This window comes from Rhinolophus ferrumequinum, chromosome 8 (genome assembly GCF_004115265.2).
Source record: "Rhinolophus ferrumequinum isolate MPI-CBG mRhiFer1 chromosome 8, mRhiFer1_v1.p, whole genome shotgun sequence".
NCBI classification, from domain to species: domain Eukaryota; kingdom Metazoa; phylum Chordata; class Mammalia; order Chiroptera; family Rhinolophidae; genus Rhinolophus; species Rhinolophus ferrumequinum.
This window is the reverse complement of record NC_046291.1, coordinates 31,854,518-31,874,904: the sequence shown is the minus strand read 5'-3', so window position 1 is coordinate 31,874,904 and position 20,387 is coordinate 31,854,518. Positions and strand designations below refer to the sequence as shown.

At 33.6% G+C, this 20,387-nt stretch overlaps 1 non-coding gene across 1 annotated transcript; it reads left to right on the top strand.

The window, feature by feature from the left end:
• The first annotated feature begins 6,421 nt into the window (after nt 1–6,421).
• LOC117026396 (U6 spliceosomal RNA) lies at nt 6,422–6,528 on the top strand. Its single transcript, XR_004423749.1, has one exon. It is a non-coding gene; the product is annotated as a U6 spliceosomal RNA (small nuclear RNA).
• Nucleotides 6,529–20,387: the final 13,859 nt, after the last annotated feature.

The window sequence follows — 20,387 nt, the reverse complement described above, 5'->3', positions numbered from 1 at the left end:
TCTTAAGTCGTTACAACCCAAATACCTGGAAACAGAATCAAGTATAAACTATGCCACCATCACCTGTCCAGTAACAAAGTTCCATACCCTCCTCAGTCTTTAACCTCTCACACTTGTCTTTCTGCCAAGTTTCTTGCATAATTGTAGCATGGTGAGCTTTCAAAAATATAAACTATAATAAATTTCAATAATATTAGGTGTGACTCATTCGCCAGAAAAAGCCGAATCCAATCATTATTAATTAGTGTACTTTTGATTATCAACTTATAATAGACGTTATCCACAGGTTAATCTCATATATACAGTTGAAACATTAACCAAGAATGCTGATAACATAAAGGATTTACTCACTTGTAATCTTCACTTAGATTCTTAAGCTCATAAAACTGGTAATATAAATTTATTTTCATCTTCCTCTCTCTAAAAAAAAAATAGTATCCAAATCACTAAAAAAGCTGGCTTATATTTCATAAAAGACTAATATTTGCTTTAATTATGAACTCTATTATTATTTGTCTTATAAAGGTATTTCTGAATACGTTTACTTTAAATTAGAACTATATTTTTTCAAGGACAACTTAATATATAGGCATTAAAATAGCTTAAGTTGATATCTTTAATAAGCTATAACCAGATAATCAAGGGCTATAAAGAATTCATTTTTCTCCCACATTATCAAAGAGCAGCTGTAAAAGTACAAAATCCACTGTTAAACCTGTGTTTACAGTTCTAAAGGCAGATTTATAAAGTAATGTGTATAGCAACGGTTTCTCTATCATGTTTCTTTTTTTTTCTTTCTTTTCTTTCAGAAAAATTAAAAACCCTCTTTCTTTTTTGAGCCTAATGTGGAAGATTCCATGGTAACTGCCTTTTTATTTGGTTTCCTTTCTCAGCCTTTGTTGTTCTTTTGCCTTGCTTTTAAGTCAGAAAAAATATTTTGCTTAAAAATACAGTACAAGGAAATCAAAAATCTAGTCTTCAGTGTATGCAGCAACTCCTAAGGCCTTTCATTTTAAGAAAAGATGAACTTCTCTTAAAGTTTTATATTATGTCACAATACTGAAAAGAATTAAACTGAATCATAAGAGTGGAGCAGAATTTCATGGCTAAAAAACTAAATGGAATAATTCAGTGTTGTTTTTTATACGCTGTTCTACATTTCTTATTTTCTTCATGCTTGTAATCTACCATTAGTCTATAAAAATTAATTGTAGAGAAGGCATTACAAGTTGTGAGAATTACCAATTTCTCTTAAATTGTAAATAACAGTCTACTTACCTAAATTCTATGGATCTCAGTCATTCTATCCATAAACTGGTACTGAGAATGCTTCCTACCTCTTCTCATTTCAAGAAATGAAGTGATCATTAATGACTCTGGGTCTGTAAGGTACTTGGAACTGTTCTTCTTGGTATAAAATAACATTATAATTAACCGATTGCTAAAATAACTTTTACCTTTCCTGTTCACATTTTCTGCTTCCACTTTATATTTTAATGAACTTATTGATGCTTTGAACTGAAAAATTCAGGTTAGAGGCCATTTTACTTTTTTCAAACTGCCAAAATATATAAAGAGTTATAAAAATGGAAGGATTTTTTTTTTCTTCCCTCAAAAGTTAAATGATTTGCAGGTGAGTTTCAATGTTTAATGTAAATGTTTTATATGAACTTTTTAATTGGAGGAATTTTTAAAACCATTTCATTGATTCATCGTACTTCTGTGAGGAAAGTCAGAATTATAACCATATTTTAAAAGTTCATGAATACCACTTGGTTATCAGTAATTGACACCAGAAAATCAGCAAGAATGTAGAAGTGTACAACATTTATCACAGCATCTAATAGGTATACATACAGAATTCTCCACTTAATAATAGCAGAATACACATTATTTTCAAGTGCCCATGGAACATTCATCAAGATAGAGGATATCTTGAGTTAAAATAAAAAAATGTTAACAAATTTAAGAACTGAAATTATGCAGAGTATGTTCTCTCCCTCTGACGGATTCAAAATATAATTTAATAACAGGAAAATCTTCAAACACACGCTAACTAAAAATATATGTTTAAGTAATCCATTTGTCAAAGAGGAAAGAAAGGTCCATAAAAATATATACAGAATTAAATGAAAGTGAAAATACAATATGTAAATTTTAGGATATAGCTAAAGCCATACTGAAGGGAAGTTTACAGTATTAAATGCTTATGTTAAAGACAAGGAAAGATTTCAAATCAATAAATTACATAGTTTCTATCTAAATAAATAAGAAAAAGAACAAAATAAATCCAAAGAAAGTAGAAAAAATAATAATGAACATAAAAACAGAAAATAGTGAAATTGAAAACAGGAAAACAATAGAGAATATTAATTAAACTAAACCTGTTTTTAAAAAATTAATAAAATTGATAATTGTCTAGCAAGATTAACAAAGATTTAAAAAGAGAGAAAACAAATCACTGACATTAAATGAAATAAGGATACACAGCAGATCCTACAGCAATTAAAGGATAAGAAAATACTCCAATTTTACTCTCATAAATTCAACATTAGAAGAAATGGATCAACTTTTGAAAAACCACGAACTATTGTATCACAGTCAAGATGAAAACGATAACCGGAACAGCCCCATAACTATTAAATAAAATATATATGCAACTTAAAAGCTCACATACACACACACAATAGAGCTATATCCCTTATAAATGTACATACAAAAATTCTTAACAAAATATTAACAAAGCAAACCCAAAAATGTATGAAAAGAATTATACACCATAACAACTGGAGCTTACTCCAGTTATGAAACCTGGCTCAGTATTTGAAAATCAATCAACGCAAACAGGCTAAAGAAAAAAAGATCATAAGATCATATGAACTGATGCAGACAAAGCATTTGGCAAAATTCAATACCCGTTCATAATAAAAACTGTCAGTACCCTAGAAATAAAGGAGCACTTCTGAATTTCATAAAAAGCATTTTCAAGAACACCTATAGCTCACATCATACTTAATATTGAAAGACTGAATGTTCTCCCCCTAATAAGGGAGAATAAGAATGGTCACCCTCACTATTCTTACTCGACAAAATATTGGAAGTTCCAGCCATTACAATAAAATTTCCTGTATAAAATAGAAAAGGAGAAATAAAACTATCTACATTTGCAGATGCCATGGTTGTCTACATAGAACTATCAAGGAATCTACGAAACAAAAATACAAATAAATAAACAGAAAAACCTTCCAGAACTAATAACTGAGCTCAGAAAGTTCACAGAATACAAAATCAATATATAAAAATCAATTGCATTTCTATACACTATCAACAAACTAATAGAAACCAAAATCAAAATGCAATACATTTACAATTGTTCAAAAGAAAATTTTAAAAAAACTTAGGTATAAATTTAATAAAATATGTATATTACCTATACAATAAAAATTATGAAATGCTAATGAAAGAAGTTAAAGACTTAAATACTTAGAAATAACATGTTCATAGATTAGACTATTCAACATAATAAAGATATTTAGGCACCATCCTATTCAAAAGTATTAAATGAAATAAAAATATTCACATATGTACACATACATATTGTTTGAATTAATATATTTAACATTTAGTTAATATATCACTTATTTATGCTATCATTTTACCTTACTAGTTATATTTATTAACTATAGAAAATGATAAATCATGCTTGTTTTTATGAACACAAATAATTGCTACTGAATTTTTTAACTCCAAATACCACGATGCTTTGATGAGCAAATAGGTTCCCAACAAGGTAAATTGAGTTTTAAAAAGATGTTATTTTATGCAATAATTTGCTTAACATTGATAGACATTATCTAGATACAACCTTCAACTATAACATATATTCACACATATTCTAAAAGTCTATCAATAGAAATATAATGAATGTAAAAACTGGATGGTGTGATAGCCAGTGAAATACAGACATAAATTTTATGTCAATAGAACTCACAAATTGAAAATAATGAGCTTTAAATTCTTTGGCAGTTGAATTTCCATGTAAAGTTCTTAGGATTATCTATGGCTATCAAATGGATCATTATTATCTCAAGATTCATTTACATAATTCAAATGTTATTTATCCTATTAAATATATAATCCCTTATTTTTTAAAAAATAACTAATATTATTTTGTTCATATCTGATATATATACTATGATCAAAATTTAATTCCAATTTTCCTGAACTGGAGAATAGGTTTTGTCTGAGTTCTGTAGCACTTACATTCAATTTCAACTTGTAATTCTCAATATGTTCCTATTACATTCAGAGAATAATAGGGAGTATGCCTGCAGCAAGTTTAATATCTTTAAATTCTGATGGATCACAATGAAATACCATGTAGCCCAGCATGCTTCCGTTTTTCAAAGGTTGTGGGCTGTTAACATTGTACTTTCATTAAAATTCCTATTAATTTTTTTCTGTCAATGTGAATATAAAATTACTTTATCACTTTTCTATGGAATAAAAGAGTGAAGAAAATATTACTTTATTTCCAGTTATCTAGTCAAAAATGGAAAAATAAATTTAGAAAAAATAAACTATATCATTGCCTAAGAACAGCCAATTTATAAATATTTTAATATTGAAATGTCACAATTACACATCTATTCACATAATCATTTGTTCACCAGATACTTAGTGTTGAGCTTCTCCTATATGCCGAGACATTGTGCCAAGCATTAAGGATATAGCAGTGAGCAACAATTAAGTCCCTGCCCTCAGGAAGCATTCATTATAGTAGGAGTGATATTCATAATGAAAAAAAGAAGAGTTTTAAACTAACATCTGAAAAAGGGACCAGAGTTAAATGCGAAATGTGGCTAAGAGTATTACAAGAATAGAGCAAAGCCTATACAAAGGCATTAAGGTGAGAAACTGCTGGTGAGAATTGCTCCAAAGAGAGAGAAAGGAAGTTAGAGCCGCCAGAGAATTATAAGCAAAATAGAACCAAGTACAAGATGAGGCTGGAGGAAAGTCAGAGCCAGATCATCCATGACAGGTTACCGAGTTTATTCTAGAAGCCCTGGGAAGCCACTGATGTATCAAAAGTCTATCCCTGACAATTGAGGGAGAGAAGATCATGAGGGCACAAAGATGCTGCATTGCACGAGGCTAGAGATGGTAGGAACCTTGGGCTGGGGTGATATTGTTTTAGGGGGAGAGATAGAGACGTCTTCACAGTCTGGAAATCTCTGCTGGAAACAGAACTTGGGTATAAATTGGATGGGGGTAGAGGTGGTTGTGGGTGTGAAAGGTGCAAGGCTGACCCTTAGTTGACGTGTCTAGAAGAAGTGGAATTGTCAGTTATGAAGGTGGGAGCACTGAAGAGGCACAGAGTTACTGTAGGTGGTGTGGGTCATGTCAACTTGGAGATGCCTATACGACATCCAAATAAAGACAGCAAAAACAGATATAAGTTAATCTGGTGCTCAAAGAGGAGGTCTGGGCTACAATACCTACACGTATCTTTTAATCTTCCTCTTACTTTCAATTAAATGTAATGCATGAGGAAAGTATTCAAAAGTACTATAGAGTTCTTTTTCTATATATATACACACATGCACACCCAGAGCTATTATTTATTTTAAAATTAGATTACACTGTTTTTAATCTGATTTTAATTTAACTTATTTTAAGTATATTTTCTTCAGAGAAATACAGATTCCTTCTGAAATACTGTGTTTCCCCAAAAATAAGACCATCAGTTCTAATGCAACTTTTGGAGCAAAAATTAATATGACCTGGTATTATATTATATTATATTATATTATATTATATTATTATACATATTATATATTACAGTAAAATAAGACTGGGTCTTATATTAATTTTTGCTCCAAAAGACGCATTAGAGATGATAGTCCAGGTAAGTGTTATTTTCGGAGAAACACGGTACATAACTTTAATGAGCACATAATGTGGCTTTCTATAGCTACACTAAAAATTATTAAACCAATTCTTATTTTTGGAAATGTAGGTGGTTTCTAATAGTTTGCTATGATAAGCAGTACTACAATGAACACTCTAGTATTTTTTTGTTTAGTAAAATTATAGTTCATAAGAAATACTACACAATATTTGTGCTTAATGCATACAGAAAGGAATTAATACCTTACTTGTAGCCAAAAAGTGGGAAATAATGTAACTTTTTTTTTTTGCAAACAACTATAAAAAAATGTTTTGGAAAGTTCTCAATCTTAAATGTTTTAAAAGCTTCAAGTATAAATACAGATATCAATTTCAACATTAGGAATGAAAACTTTTCCGTTTACAGAAGGATGTGGCTTCTAAGGAGTTAGAAAGACATTCTATCACAGTATATTTCCTACCTTTCTTCCCTTTAGTTCACAATAAAGACCCTACCAAGAATGTCAGGGTGGTACTTGCTTTGGCAGCACATATACTGAAAATGGAACCCTACAGAAAAGATCAGCATGGCCCCTGCACAAGGATGACAGGCAAATCCGTGCAGTGTTCCATGTTTTTAAGTTGTGAAAAAAGTAGATCCTAAGAGCTCTCATCACAAGGAGAATTTTTCTTTCCTGTTTATTGTATCTGTATGAGATGATGGATGCTAACTAAACTTATTACGGGAATCTTTTCACCATATATGTAAATCAAACCATCATGCTGTACACCTTAAACTTATGTATACAGTGATATCCATCAATTATTTATTAATAAAACTGGAAAAGAAAAGAATGTCAGGGTATCTAAACGTCCCTAATGAGATATGAGTGTCTTTCAGTTCTGGAGACCTTGCTCACTTGTGTCTCCATCCACACACCTCCCTTTATCCCTGATCTCAGTTTACTTGGTCATACCATCCTCTGTAATGTATGCAAGCACTTTTTCCCTAAAATCAAGAAGAAAAGAGAATCCTTTTTCCAAGACAAGTTTTCTGAAAGCAGCATCCAAGGCTATAGCCTGGACATAAAGACATGTCTCATGAAAACATTACTTCAGCAGAGGATGCACTCCCTCTTTAATGCTTTTCTCCAAAATACTTCAATAACAACAACAACAAAAAAAAGACAATGTAGGCAATCTGTTTCCTTTGAGACCGGGCTCACTGCTGAGCTTGGAGGGGTGCTTGCAGCACTTAGTAACAGATATCACCTAGACATCTTTAACTCCTCTGCCGCCCCCAATCCCACCTGCAAACTGGAAACTGAAGAAAGAGGTGTCTCAAAAACATGAAATCCTCTTTTGCCTGGTGGGATATCTTTATTCCTGTGTAATTTCTCCAAATAACACCCTTGAGTCTCTGAAAATGTAAAAATTGCCTGTAGAGTCAAGGCAAATGAGGGCGAAATCCATTCATCATTTCCCTCTAGGCTCTCATTCACTTCTGGCTATAGGAAGCATCAAAAACACAGGATTGATGGAAAGTATATAAACATATTTCCCAGATACTCAGGCTGTCACAGGGAACACTTTTTGTTCTTGATTTTAAGTTAAGCCAAGCTGAGCAGTGGAAAATGTTCACGTAAAAATAAAGCCTTTTTTTTTTCTGAAAGATATTTCTCATTCTGAATGATGTTATTCTTTTCCTTTGAATTTCATGGCAAGTTCTGATTATCTGTTCATATTCGATTCATTCTTGGATCCTTGCCTCTATCTTCATTACCCATCAAAGATTAAGCACAATTGATAAGGAATCCATGGTCCTGATCTCTGTTATGGATTGTCTTTTAATCTCTCAGGATAGTCTAGATTGTGTTTTGGTAGCAAAGTCCAATTTCTCAGTGGCTGAATACAACTTAATAGTGCTCAGCACTCAGGGACCCTGGTAGATGGATCAGCCATCATCTCAAATGTTGCCAGTCGACATGCCCAAAGGAAAGGGAGTGCTGAGGGGTCTCACAAAGCTTATTCAATGCTCTCTCCTACAAGTGGCATTCTCCAGTTACTTGAATCCACGACTCATTGGCTAGAGCTAAAACATATGGTCCCACCAAAAAAAAAGGCCAGGGAGTACCATCCTAACATGTTTCTGAAGGCAAAGAGCCAGAAACAGTTGAGGAATAGCAATAAAGACCATCCCAGCCCTCTAAATTTTTTTTTTCTTTCAAAAATGTTGTAGGGAAAGTTGAGAAAAGCTAACTGGATAGCAAAGTAGGAAAAACATGCATTTTTCATTGTTAAGAGTCTGCTTATAAAAGGTAATGTTCCAACAGCTGCATGAACCATTTCTTTGTAAATAACAACAACCTCACAGCTATTACTCTCTTGTCTCCAAATGTATATACTTTGTAACTTCTGACATTTATACCTCTCTTTTTTTCCAAAAAGGCTTTGAGGTAGCTTACAAATAAAGCAAAACAGAATAAATAGAAAGGGACAAGAAGAAGGAGTTTACTGATTTACTGATAATGATTATAATGATTTGGCTCATCCAGGATATGAATGAAGCAAAGAAATAAGGTTTCTCTCCCAAATGTAACATTCATATAAACCACAGCTCATAAACAGGCATAAAGACTGATGAATGTAGCCTTCAGTTGTTTACTTCACACAGAACTGTTTTTGAACTTGAATTTGAATGTCTTTAGGTCTAAAATTCACTATCCAGTTTGGCCATAATTTCTCACCACTTCCTACCACAATCCAATTTATGTCTTCCATGTAGCACAGCCCCTGTAGGAATTTGAGACCCTTGGTACAAAATACAGTGTCTCCGTAAAATAAAATGTTTCATAAATTCAATGTCTATTCCCTCTGTACCAGCTGTTTTGAAGAAATATAAAACAGACAATAACTATACCGATGATTCTCAAACAGCAAATTCTGTTGGGAAACATAATACAAAACATGTGAGAACAAATAGCATGAACTAGTCTATATATTTATGGCTCTTTATATTTTAGTAAGCTATTTCACATTTATTACTGCTGTGGGTTCTTTCAGGAGTCCTATGAAACAATCAATATAAGGATTATAGTTCCCATTTTTGAGATAAAAACACTGAGACACAACAAGGTAAGTTGGTAAATTGTCTTACCTCAAGTCACAAGGCTAATGACAGATATAAGCTCAACAGAGAGCTCTGTCTTTAATAATTTTATGTCCTGCTTAGCACCAAATACAGTAGGCATTTCATAAACATTCTCTAAATTAATAAGAAAAAGAATATCTGGGTCAGCACAAATACTGTTTCAGAGCATGGACACTAAAAGAAAGCTTATGGATAAGAATGATTAGAATCCACAAGTCACACGACATCATAACTGATATATGTGGAATATATAAAAACTAGATGCTAGTTATGACCTCAAGACACTTGTGATATGTAGGAAAGATGAAAAATGCAAGGTACCTAAAAAATTATACATAAATGTAATAATACCAAATGTTGATGAAAGGGATCGGTGATTACTCTTGCTGCTCAAAAACAAAAAAAAGTATCAGTGGAATTACTCAGTGGAAAGTATCCTAGAATTTGTGGACTTTAGAAATAAGCAAAGCTATAATATTTACAAAATGTACAGTATTTATTACAATATTATCTGTAATAGCAAAATATTGGAAATTACCCTAATGTTCGATAAAGGCTAGTTGAACAAACTATGGTACATCATCACAATGGAATATTATGCAGCTTGATAAAGGAATAATGAAGAGGACCGTAACGAAGAGAACTAACACTCGTGATTCTTAGGATGTACTGCAAAATGAAAAAGATCAAGGTATAGAAGTATATATATACATATATATATATATATACACACACATATACATATACACATACATAGATATTATTAAATATACATATATTTAAAACTTACATAAAATATGTGTATATACAATACATGCATGTATATACACGTTTGTGTGTGTGTATATATATATATGTTATATAGAAGGGATAGATAAAAAGATATACATATACACATATTTAATTACATTTACAAAAAAATAAAAAAGAATCACTGTCAGTATAAACCAAAATTTAATAAAAATTGTAACCTCTAGAGTACAAAGTGTGACAGGGGATTTTTGTAAAATGTGAGTCTTTCACATATTTTGTTACGGAGTTTTGACTTTGGAATGATAAAAAAATTATTTATATATTCAAAAAAATTTTAATTAAAAAGCAATCTTCAAAAGTCAAAAACAATTTATAATGAATGAACCTAACTGTATACCAAATATGTGACATAAGCACAAAAGGAAAAAGACTCAAGTGATCTTAACACAAAGCACAAGACTTTGATGGCACATCCTTAGTAGTTTATTTTCTAAGAGCAAAGAGAACAGCACGGTATATTGTCATCAGAGTCATGGAAAATCCAGCTTCTTTCAAGAAAGTGATTTGATCTTGGCAACAATGGAACAGGTGGAGAAGGAAGTAGCTGAGCTTAGCGAATGAGGATACTTGGTAACATTATGTTTCTCAGTGTAAAAGCTTGAGATAATGAAAACTTCATGAACAAGTAAATTTAGGCATTTTTTCTCAATAAGGTTGTGTAAGGATCACTGTATACATCCATCAATGAGTTACCTAGCACTCATTTCTTTGACCCATTTGGAATATCACTTATAATGAGACTGACTATTCTATAAATAGATTAAGGAGGTTAAAGAAAAGGGATTTAAGGCACAATTTGCATAAGCCTAGGAGTGAATGGAATATTATCTACCAGCTATTATTAACTCCTTCATCTTTACTGAACAGGAGAAAATGAATTAGAGTGGAAGCAGAAAGGATATTAGATCAGACTAAAGAACATCTTTGAAAAATAAGGATTAAACACTGGAATATGAGGATTATAAAATTTATTTCCAAAACAATAGCCTCTCTATTCAATTACCTGGACTTGAAGCCACAGTGAAACCAATCAAGATATGCTGGCACATAAAATTTCTTAAGATAAAATGTCCCCAGTGGGGTGGAGAAAAATGAGAGCATTTACAAAATACCAAATAATGTAGAGTTCTGAGTCAAAAGCATTCTGTAATTCTAAAGAAACTTTACTTAAATTTTGTGATAGCTTTATTTCACTAAAAAAAAAAAAAACTTGGTCTTATAGTTAGCAATATACCATGTACTTATGAATAGAATTAAATACGCTATTGTAACATTACAGAATTTTTAAAAGGTGAAAATATGTTTGATTATTTTAATAATAATTCAAAATGAATACTATCAACTGGTAAAACCTTAATACATTTTGATCAGAAGTTTAAAATTTGCATAAATACATTATTTCACATGTTTGTTTTAAGGGAACAAAAGAATACATGATGGATAATACATAATAATAACAAATGGGTATTCTATGGGAGGATGAGACAGTCTAGGATGTCTTTTGTTCTTGTTTCATCTAGTGTTTTGTTTTTGTGTGTGTGAAGTGCTCAAAACCTAGTAAACAGGGAGAACCCACAAAATTTATTAAGAAAAAGTAATGTAGATGAGATTCAAAGAACATCCTTCATTTACTAAAGTAACCAGGAACACGTGGCCAATATATTGATGTAAGAGGTGAGGCAAAAGAAAAAGAGTTATGTCAAGAAACTGAGTAAGTCCTAGAAAAGAAATGTTGCCAAGAGTTCAACTTTTATTTTTAATATGGTCTCATTATTGTAGATATGCTATTAAATAGCCATCAGCAATAGGAATTTTCATGCATAATTTTTAAATTAATATTGAATTGCCCAAGTCTACCTAAAGAGAGATGTTCTTTTTTATCTTGTCCTTTATGTTTGAAAGGCCTTTAAAAAGATAAGTACATAGCTTTTTACTGGCAATCACAAGACTGCTACCATGTTTCGCTGAAAATAAGACCTAGATGGACCATCAGCTCTAATGCGTCTTTTGGAGCAAAAATTAATATAAGACCGGGTCTTATTTTACTATAATAAATATAAGACTCGGTCTTATATTAATTATAGTAAAATAAGACCCGGTCTTATATTAATTATAGTAAAATAAGACCCGGTCTTATATTAATTATAGTAAAATAAGACCTGGTCATATATTAATTACAGTAAAATAAGACCCGGTCTTATATTAATTTTTGCTCCAAAAGACGCATTAGAGCTGATTGTTCATCTAGGTGTTATTTTTTGGGAAAAACGGTAATAGGTAAGTATACGGACGTTGCATTTCCACTCAGATAAACTTCAAAGGGATACAGGGTTTCCAGGGCTACTGTCTAGACTAAAAAATCAAATTGAGGATATTATTTAAACAAGTGTGTTTTTGTCATTTTCTGTACATTAAAATTTTCTTATTCCTATAACAGGATCAAAAGGTAGCATTGTCAGTATACTCTCATTTGTTGACTAAGTTTTCTTTATAAAACATGAAGTTATAGAAACCAATTACAACTCATTGGGTTTTGTTGGAATTTTAAATACACGTCTAATCTAAATACCAGTTATTTTGACCTATGATAGTCCTTCATTTAATTATTCTTCTTAAATTTTTGCCTCTTTCACCTGTATAATCTCTATTCAAGGATTCTACATAATACCAAATGGCTACAGAAATGTTTTCCTGAATGAAATAGTCTTCCTGCCAGTGTAGCCAAATGCCTGCTGTGAAATATGCAACTAATCCTTCTTAATGTAATGTTCAAGTCACAAAGAAGGTTTAATAGCTATAATAGAAATAATTCAAGATAGGCATTATAAAATTTACTTGATAAAGTATCATAAAGTCACACAAGGAAGAGACAAAATAAAACTAATTCCCCTAATGTACCGCAAATATCAACTACCACACACTACCTACAAGCCATATGTTTTTTCCATCTGTTCTGTTATCATCAACTAAATTTATAGTATTTGGGCTATCAGGATTGTCAAACATGAGCTGGGCTTAATTTTAAAACCTAGGTGTTACCGATCGTTGTTTTTCTCTTTTCTTTCTACTTTTTTAAGGAAGCTACTCACCTGTATGCCTGTCCCACCACTGATGATATTTCCTGGGTTGAGACTAAAATTCCTCCAGTATGTCTGAGGAATGTAAATCTTGAGGAAGCTTAGAGTCCTGGAGCCACTGATCACGTACTGCTTTCAATACCTTGAATGGTGGCTACTGCACAGAAAAATTGGGATTTCTGAAGATTAATATGATCTTCTAAGTGAAGAAGAGCTGGATTGGTGGCCTTTGATTGGTGGATTATGGTGTGTGGTAGGCAGAATTCTAAGATGACCCTCACAATGACCTTAACACTTGTATTAGCCCCTCCCTTTGAGTGGGAGAGGATCCCGATTCCTTCTAGCCAATAGAATGTGGGAAAGCTATGACACAGTCACTCCCTTGGTTAAGTTACACTATATAGCAAAGGTGAGGCGTAATCACTCCTGTGATTACATTACATTATACAAGACTCCAGTTTAGCAACTGAAGTGAGAGGTGCTTCTGCTGGCTTTGAAGAGGTAAACGACCATGTTGTGAAGAGGCCTCTAAGAAGGATGTGGCAAGGAATTACAGAGGCATCTCCGAGCTGAGAGCAGCCCCCAGTCAGCAAGACAGCAGGGATATTAATCCTACAACCACAAGAACTAAACTTTGTCAACACTACATGAGTTTGGAAGAGAACACCCAGCTTCTGAAAGGATCAGTCTGGTTGATGCCTTGATTGCATCTTAGGAGACCCTGAGCAGAAGACCTAGTTAACCTGTGTCTGGACTCCTGACCCATGAAAACTGAGAGATAGTGTGTATTATTTTAAATGGCTAAATCTGTGGTAATTTTTACATAGCAATAGAAAATGAATTCACTGCATATAAAAAGAATTTCTTAAACGTAAAGCCAAGCAATGCATCTTCCATGTCCTTCTTTCTCTCATGGAAGCATGTGTGGGACTTGAGGATGAAGTCCTTAAATATAAACAGAAATATTCAGATGTGTTTTTTTTACCTCCAGGATTTGGCCTTTGATACCAAAAGAATATTGTGTGTAGCTATGAAGTTTTCAAAATATTAAAAAGAAAGTAGCTTTATTATGAGATAAAGACTTTTGTTTCTTTTAAGATATCTTTAAATACTTTTCCTGTGAAAGTCATTTCAAATCAATCAAAATTTTATTTGTAAAGTTGTAAACATAAATATTAAAATGAATCCATAGATGTTAAGTGTGATGTTTGTGAAAAAGTTTGTGACATATGTGTGTCTTAAGAGCAAAACCATGGTTAGGTGACAAATACCATATGTAGGGCTTCTGGGTGGGAATTCCCGCCCGTCCTCAGGAACATTTTTGCTTTCCCGTTCCCGAATCCCGAGATATAAACAGTTTTCTGTTCTCCATGATGAATCGTTTCCACAAAGTGACGGCCGATACTACCAACCACCTGGGTTTAAGGAGCAGATTTTCCCGATTTCCCGACCAGCTTTACTAGGAATTTGGGAATGGAAAAACAAACAAACAAAAAAATCCCAAGAAAATTCCCATCTGGAAATATCCGCCAGGAAATAGGGAATTCCCACCTGGAAACCCTAACCATACAGTATCTTGGGCAAGATTTCCAGGAAGCAATGGTACATACTCTTCCATGAACCTGGGACCCTAGATCACCATTTTAAAGAAAGACCATCCACAAAGAGCCAGGTAAATTAGGATGGGTTCCATATCCAGGCACAAAAATGTGCCTTGAAATACTGCTAGGACCAATATAACACAATTGTATGCCATTGAATACATAAAAGACATTAATTACATTATGACAACACATACTGATAATAGATGGTCTTCTAGTATAGTCAAATGGCAACTTCAGGACCTGAATTAAATTATCTTTTAAGATTACTAACAAGAAGTTTGGTGGGTATATATGTGTGTGATATATATCCCCTATGGGCCTGTGAAACATGCCTGAAATAATCTTAGGTAAGAAATGCATTTAACACTTCCTTTACACTGGACAAGGAGAAGACGGTAAGATAGAGAAGCTAAATATATGATAAGCTGTACATAGAGGCAATGCGAATTCCATGGACTAAACAAAGGTCTTTCCAACCTTTCAGGTTTTTAACTATTTTCAAAGATATAACTTTTAAATAAATATTTTTAAAATATTAAAATCAAGAAAATTACTTTCTTATTCTGTGGTAAATTTTAATTTGAGCAAAACCTACTTAGAGAACTATTTTGTAAGTGTTAAAGTCTAATGGTTTCTCTTATGGGTAAATTTGCGTAATTAGTCTTTCCGTGCACCTCCAAGCCACTCCTAACATCTACAAAATTAGACATAGTGAATATAGTATTAAAGAGATGGCCAAGGACCCAGTATTATGGTACATTCCTTTTCCTGAAGGATGTCATTTATCTATAAAGAATTCTATTTCTTCATTTGTTTACAGCATATAAATAATGTTCCATGATGTATTAATATCTGGTCTTGTCAAATCATGGCTTCAGAACAAATTGTGTGTGTGTGTGTGTGTGTGTGTGTGTGTGTGTGTGTGTGTACACACACACACACATACACATGCATACTTACACACACATACATATACACACACATTTTGGGAGTTTAGTGAATTTGACTGTGTCAGCATAAATTTGGTGTGCGTAGTAAGTTTGTGTAGCCTACTAATTTCCTTAAAGAAATCAGTAATTTATATACCTTCAACTGTCTTTAGTTCTTAAACTGTTAATTTTTTTTCTTTATAATTCTCTCCGAAGGGAACATTTCTTTGCCAAACTGTAGGAGTATGGTAACCTAGCACACAGAATTCTGTTGTTTTAAACAACCACGTTTAGTTTACACTGTATTTCTTCAGTAGAATACCTCAGGTACTTTCTCCTCTGAATATACTAGAAATGTGATGCATGCATATATGTGTGTATACGTGTATGTACATAATTCTTTTTTAGATACCAGGGGTGCAAAAAAAAAATGTATACAAGTGGATGGACACTTTGGTCAACGTTGCTCAAGCAGTAGTTCGCCGTAATCAGAAGTGTCTGGACGCTGATGGTAACCACTTTGAGCACCTTTTGTAATTGCAGAAGTCAAATGTGACTTTTATTCTTCTTTTGTTATTGGTATATATTGAGTATTAGAATTTTAATACAGTTTTCCTTTCTTAAAATGTGTATACATTTTTTTGGTACCCTCTGTTTGTGCCTATGGAGGGTGTGTGGGGTGTGTGTGTGTGTGCATGTGTGTGTGTGTGTGTGTGCCTTGAAAAGAATTCTTAAATCTCCCTTATTGGTATAAACCACTGATACGCATGGTTTGGTTAAATTACCCCTGCCAGGTTTATTATCTCTCTTTTTCCCTGCTGTTAGCATGTGTAATTGTATGGTTTTAAGAACTTGAATGACTCACCATAAAGCAAGCTGAAAAAATAAGGGACAGATGTGTTTCTATGTATTTTTTGAGGGTTGCTAGGATGGGAACCCTTTCAGCTTATTTCGGAATCTCATCTCAGAGGTAGCTTTTTCCTCCTTAGCTTACCTCTCCTCCCCAGCCCCCAACCCCTCAACCACCAGAAGGATGGAATGCTCACACTGTAAATGCCACCCACCAACTTGAATGAGGGAGCAAACAATAATACAATGGCCACCCATCAGCAAGAGAAATGATTCTCGCAGTCTCCTCTAGCAAGGTTAAATGAAGGGGAAACTTCCTATGCACAAAAGATAAAGCAAAGTGACTCCCTCCCCTCTTCAAGTGATGATTAATAGGAGACAGCCTACCAGGTCATTTGTGGTAAGAGATCATAAACAGGACTATGATTGTTGATCAGATTTCAAAACTTTGGTCTTGATCCCTTAACTGCATAGAAAAACCCACCCCATGGTTAACCTAACCAGAAGCAGGCAGGAGCCAAAAGTTTTAATGAGAGGTCAAACTGACAGCAAAAGAGTTGAACTTTTACAGTTTCAGGGTCAGACAACTTGTCAACAGAGTCAAATTCCCTCTTTAACAGCAGCCCAGTAAACTTAACATGAGTAGAAGATGTAATGGAGAAGTGGCTGGGGGCAAAACAGCATTTTATCTTTAAACGAAAAACATCTTAGTAATGAGCTGCTAATTTATTTAAGCCATGTTATTACATTTCCAGAGGGAATTGGTTCTCAGTTTGAGGGTGCAAGGATTCCTTATCTACCTTTATCAATTTGGGGGCCTTTCGTGATTCTCCTCTTTTGCTTCAGTCGATTGAAAAGAATACTATATCTTTCAGGAGTTGCAATTAGATGCTAACTTAGAAGATGCTAACGTAAGCCAGATAGTGAACTGCTATAAGGCTCATTTTGAACTGAAAACTGTATCTCCCTTCACTGGAGATAACAAAAGAAACTGTGGATCTAGTATCTGTCTTCATTATCACCCAAGATCTCCTTGGGTACATACAAGATGCACACTTGAAGAAAATATACGTAGTAGTGTGCAACGTATCCTAAATGCAGTGCAAGCCATTCGAGGTGCAACTGAGTAATGCAACAGTTGAAACACACCTGCTGAAGGAGTGGTAGGAGTCTACTCCTACTCTATAGGCTTTTGAAAGGAGCCAGTGGTCATGACTGGTAGATTGCAAGCTGGCAGAGAGAAGAGGAAATGGAACAGTCATTCCATCAAGGCAAAGAGGTGTGTGAGCAAGGGAAAGTCACAGTTTCCTAATGGAGTCAGCCTGGAAAAAGTAGGGGCCAAAGAATTCTAGAACTGAGTTCTGTCACTCACGAACAAAGAGTTCTAGAGGAAGTTAGTCAATTTCTGGGAACATCCATTTCCTCCTTTCACAAATGGATATACTTATCTACCTCATAAGACTGTTCGATTATTAAATGAGATTTATATATACATATAAAAGATGCCTCTTCAAATGTAAAATCCCTATGCTGATATTATTTGCTTATGTCATAATTATTATAAAAGTAGTAAATGTATCTAATGAAAAAAGGAAAATATAGAAATATACAAAGTACACAGTGATAATTTCTTGTACTTGTATCTCATCACAGTCCCAGGGTGGGGTGATGGTCAACTGTTTACAACTTGATCTCTATTTATTCTGGTTTTATCCTACACTTATATAAGCATATCTATAATTATTACTATTTTACAAGAATGTAAACTGTTGCTCTGAATTTACTTTTTTCATGTGATAATACATCATGATTATATCTCTGGTTATCTCTGAATATTCATTTACATGAACACTCTAATAAGTTTTGCCTGTATCTACTGATCAACTATATATATATATATATAGTTATATATATAGTTATATATATATAGCTATATATATGACTATACATATATATACAAATATATGTGTGTGTGTATATATATATATATATATCATTAAGTACATACATTAAATGTTAAAATAAGCGTTTTTATTGAGGGATTTCTTTAAGATAAAGTCCTAAAAGTTGAACTGCTGGTCAAAAGACATGCAGTTTTTAAGTTATGATTGTTATTATCATATGTTCTTTTAAAATGTTGAACCAACGTTTTAAAAAATTAAAATATATATATATTACAGTAAAAGACACGTTGCCATTAATCCCCCTGAAAATACTCCCCCTCCGTTTGAACACACTTATCCCATCATTCTTTCCACTTTCTGAAGTAGTTATGGAAGTCCTCTTTCACGAGTATCTGTAGTTGCGCTGTCGTGGCTGCCTCGATGTCCTGAATCATTTTGACATTGGGGAAGAGCCAGAAGTCGCAGGGTGCCAGTTCTGGTGAATAAGGTGGATGAAGACGCACTGTAATGTTTTTATTTGACACAAATTGCTGGATACCAGAAGCGATGGGTTACACAGAGCATTGTCATAATGGAGGCTGATTTATGGCACACTTTAAAACACATCTTCTCTGAACTGTATCTGACATCCGACTGACTGCACCGAACAAGTTGAAACTTGTCACACACTGTTACTAAGGTTCGATGTGCCGCTTCCCGTATTTCCCGGAAAGATCCCTGCCTTTCCGTTGGATGGCACTCGGCAGCAGCATTCACCATATTTGTTGATCACAATGGAAAGGCTCCATGTCACACATTGCTTCCGGTACAGCAATTTCTGTCAAATAGGAAACATTACGGTGTATCCTCATCCCCCTTATTCACCAGATCTGGCACCGTGCAACCTCTGGCTCTTCCTCAAAGTCAAAATGATTCAGGACATTGAGGCAGTCATGACAGTGCAACTAAAGACACTCACGAAAGAGGACTTCTATAACTGCTTCAGAAAGTGGCAAGAATGATGGGATAAATTTGTTCGAAGTTAGGGGGAGTATTTTGAGGGGGATTAATGGCAATGTGTCTTTTACTGTAATATTTTTTTTAAATTTACACATTCACTGTATTGTTTGATCACACCTGTTACAAAATTTAGTCACCAGCCTCACAGAATAATTAATACGTTACATTTTAATGGTGATTTATAATTTTCAAAGTACATTGACATTCAACCATTTACTGACCACCCTCTACCCGCTTGTTGCTGTGACTATTGGTAAGACATAAAATGCAATAAGTTATTGTCTGTCTGTGAGCTACACTATATATGTTTTCATCCCCATTTTTTAGAATAGGGCTATAAAACAGACGTTACAAGGATGCAGTTCATTTGCCTACATTTGCACCATTTAAAACTGCCAGGGAGATTTAAAACACAGGTCCTCACAATTCCACTACACAATGACCACCTTCCCTGGAGGGGGAGGCGGCGGGAGGAGAGGAGGAGGAGGGCAGGGCTCAGATCACTTCTAATGCTGTCCTGGAAGCTCCAAGGTGAAGACACTTGGGAGAAGAAATGTAACGGTACTATGGGGCAGCAAAACTCTTCTCAGCCTGAGGGAAATGCAACCTAAACCCTGACTGTTCTTTTCCGAAGTCCCTCAGGGGTCAGGATAATTTAGGATTTTGTCAGTGATCCCTTCTGGTGGTGTGACTCAGCCTTTATCAAAAGCAAGTATTTTTATTTGCTGATATCTTTAACAGCAATTAAAATTAATTCCTGATTAAAGCTTATATTTTAACAGTTTTATTGATATATCATTCAAATACAAGTCACCCATTTAAAATATAAAATTCAGTGGTGTTTAGTAGATTCATAGTTGGAAAAGCAGCTCCACAATCAATTTTAGAACAATTTTATCACCCCAAAAAAGAAATACTGTACACCTCAGCTGTAACATCTATAGCTGCCTAACCCAAGGCAACCACTAATATGTCTTCTGACTCTAACTTTACCTATTGGGAATATATCACATTATATAAATGGAATCATACAATATGTGGACTAGTTGATATTTTAAAGACAGAATAAGCTATTACACCTGGAACTGATTTTAAAAAGAAAAAACACTGACAAAGCAATGTATAAGGTACATAAACATCATAGATATTGTTATAACATCTATGATCTATTA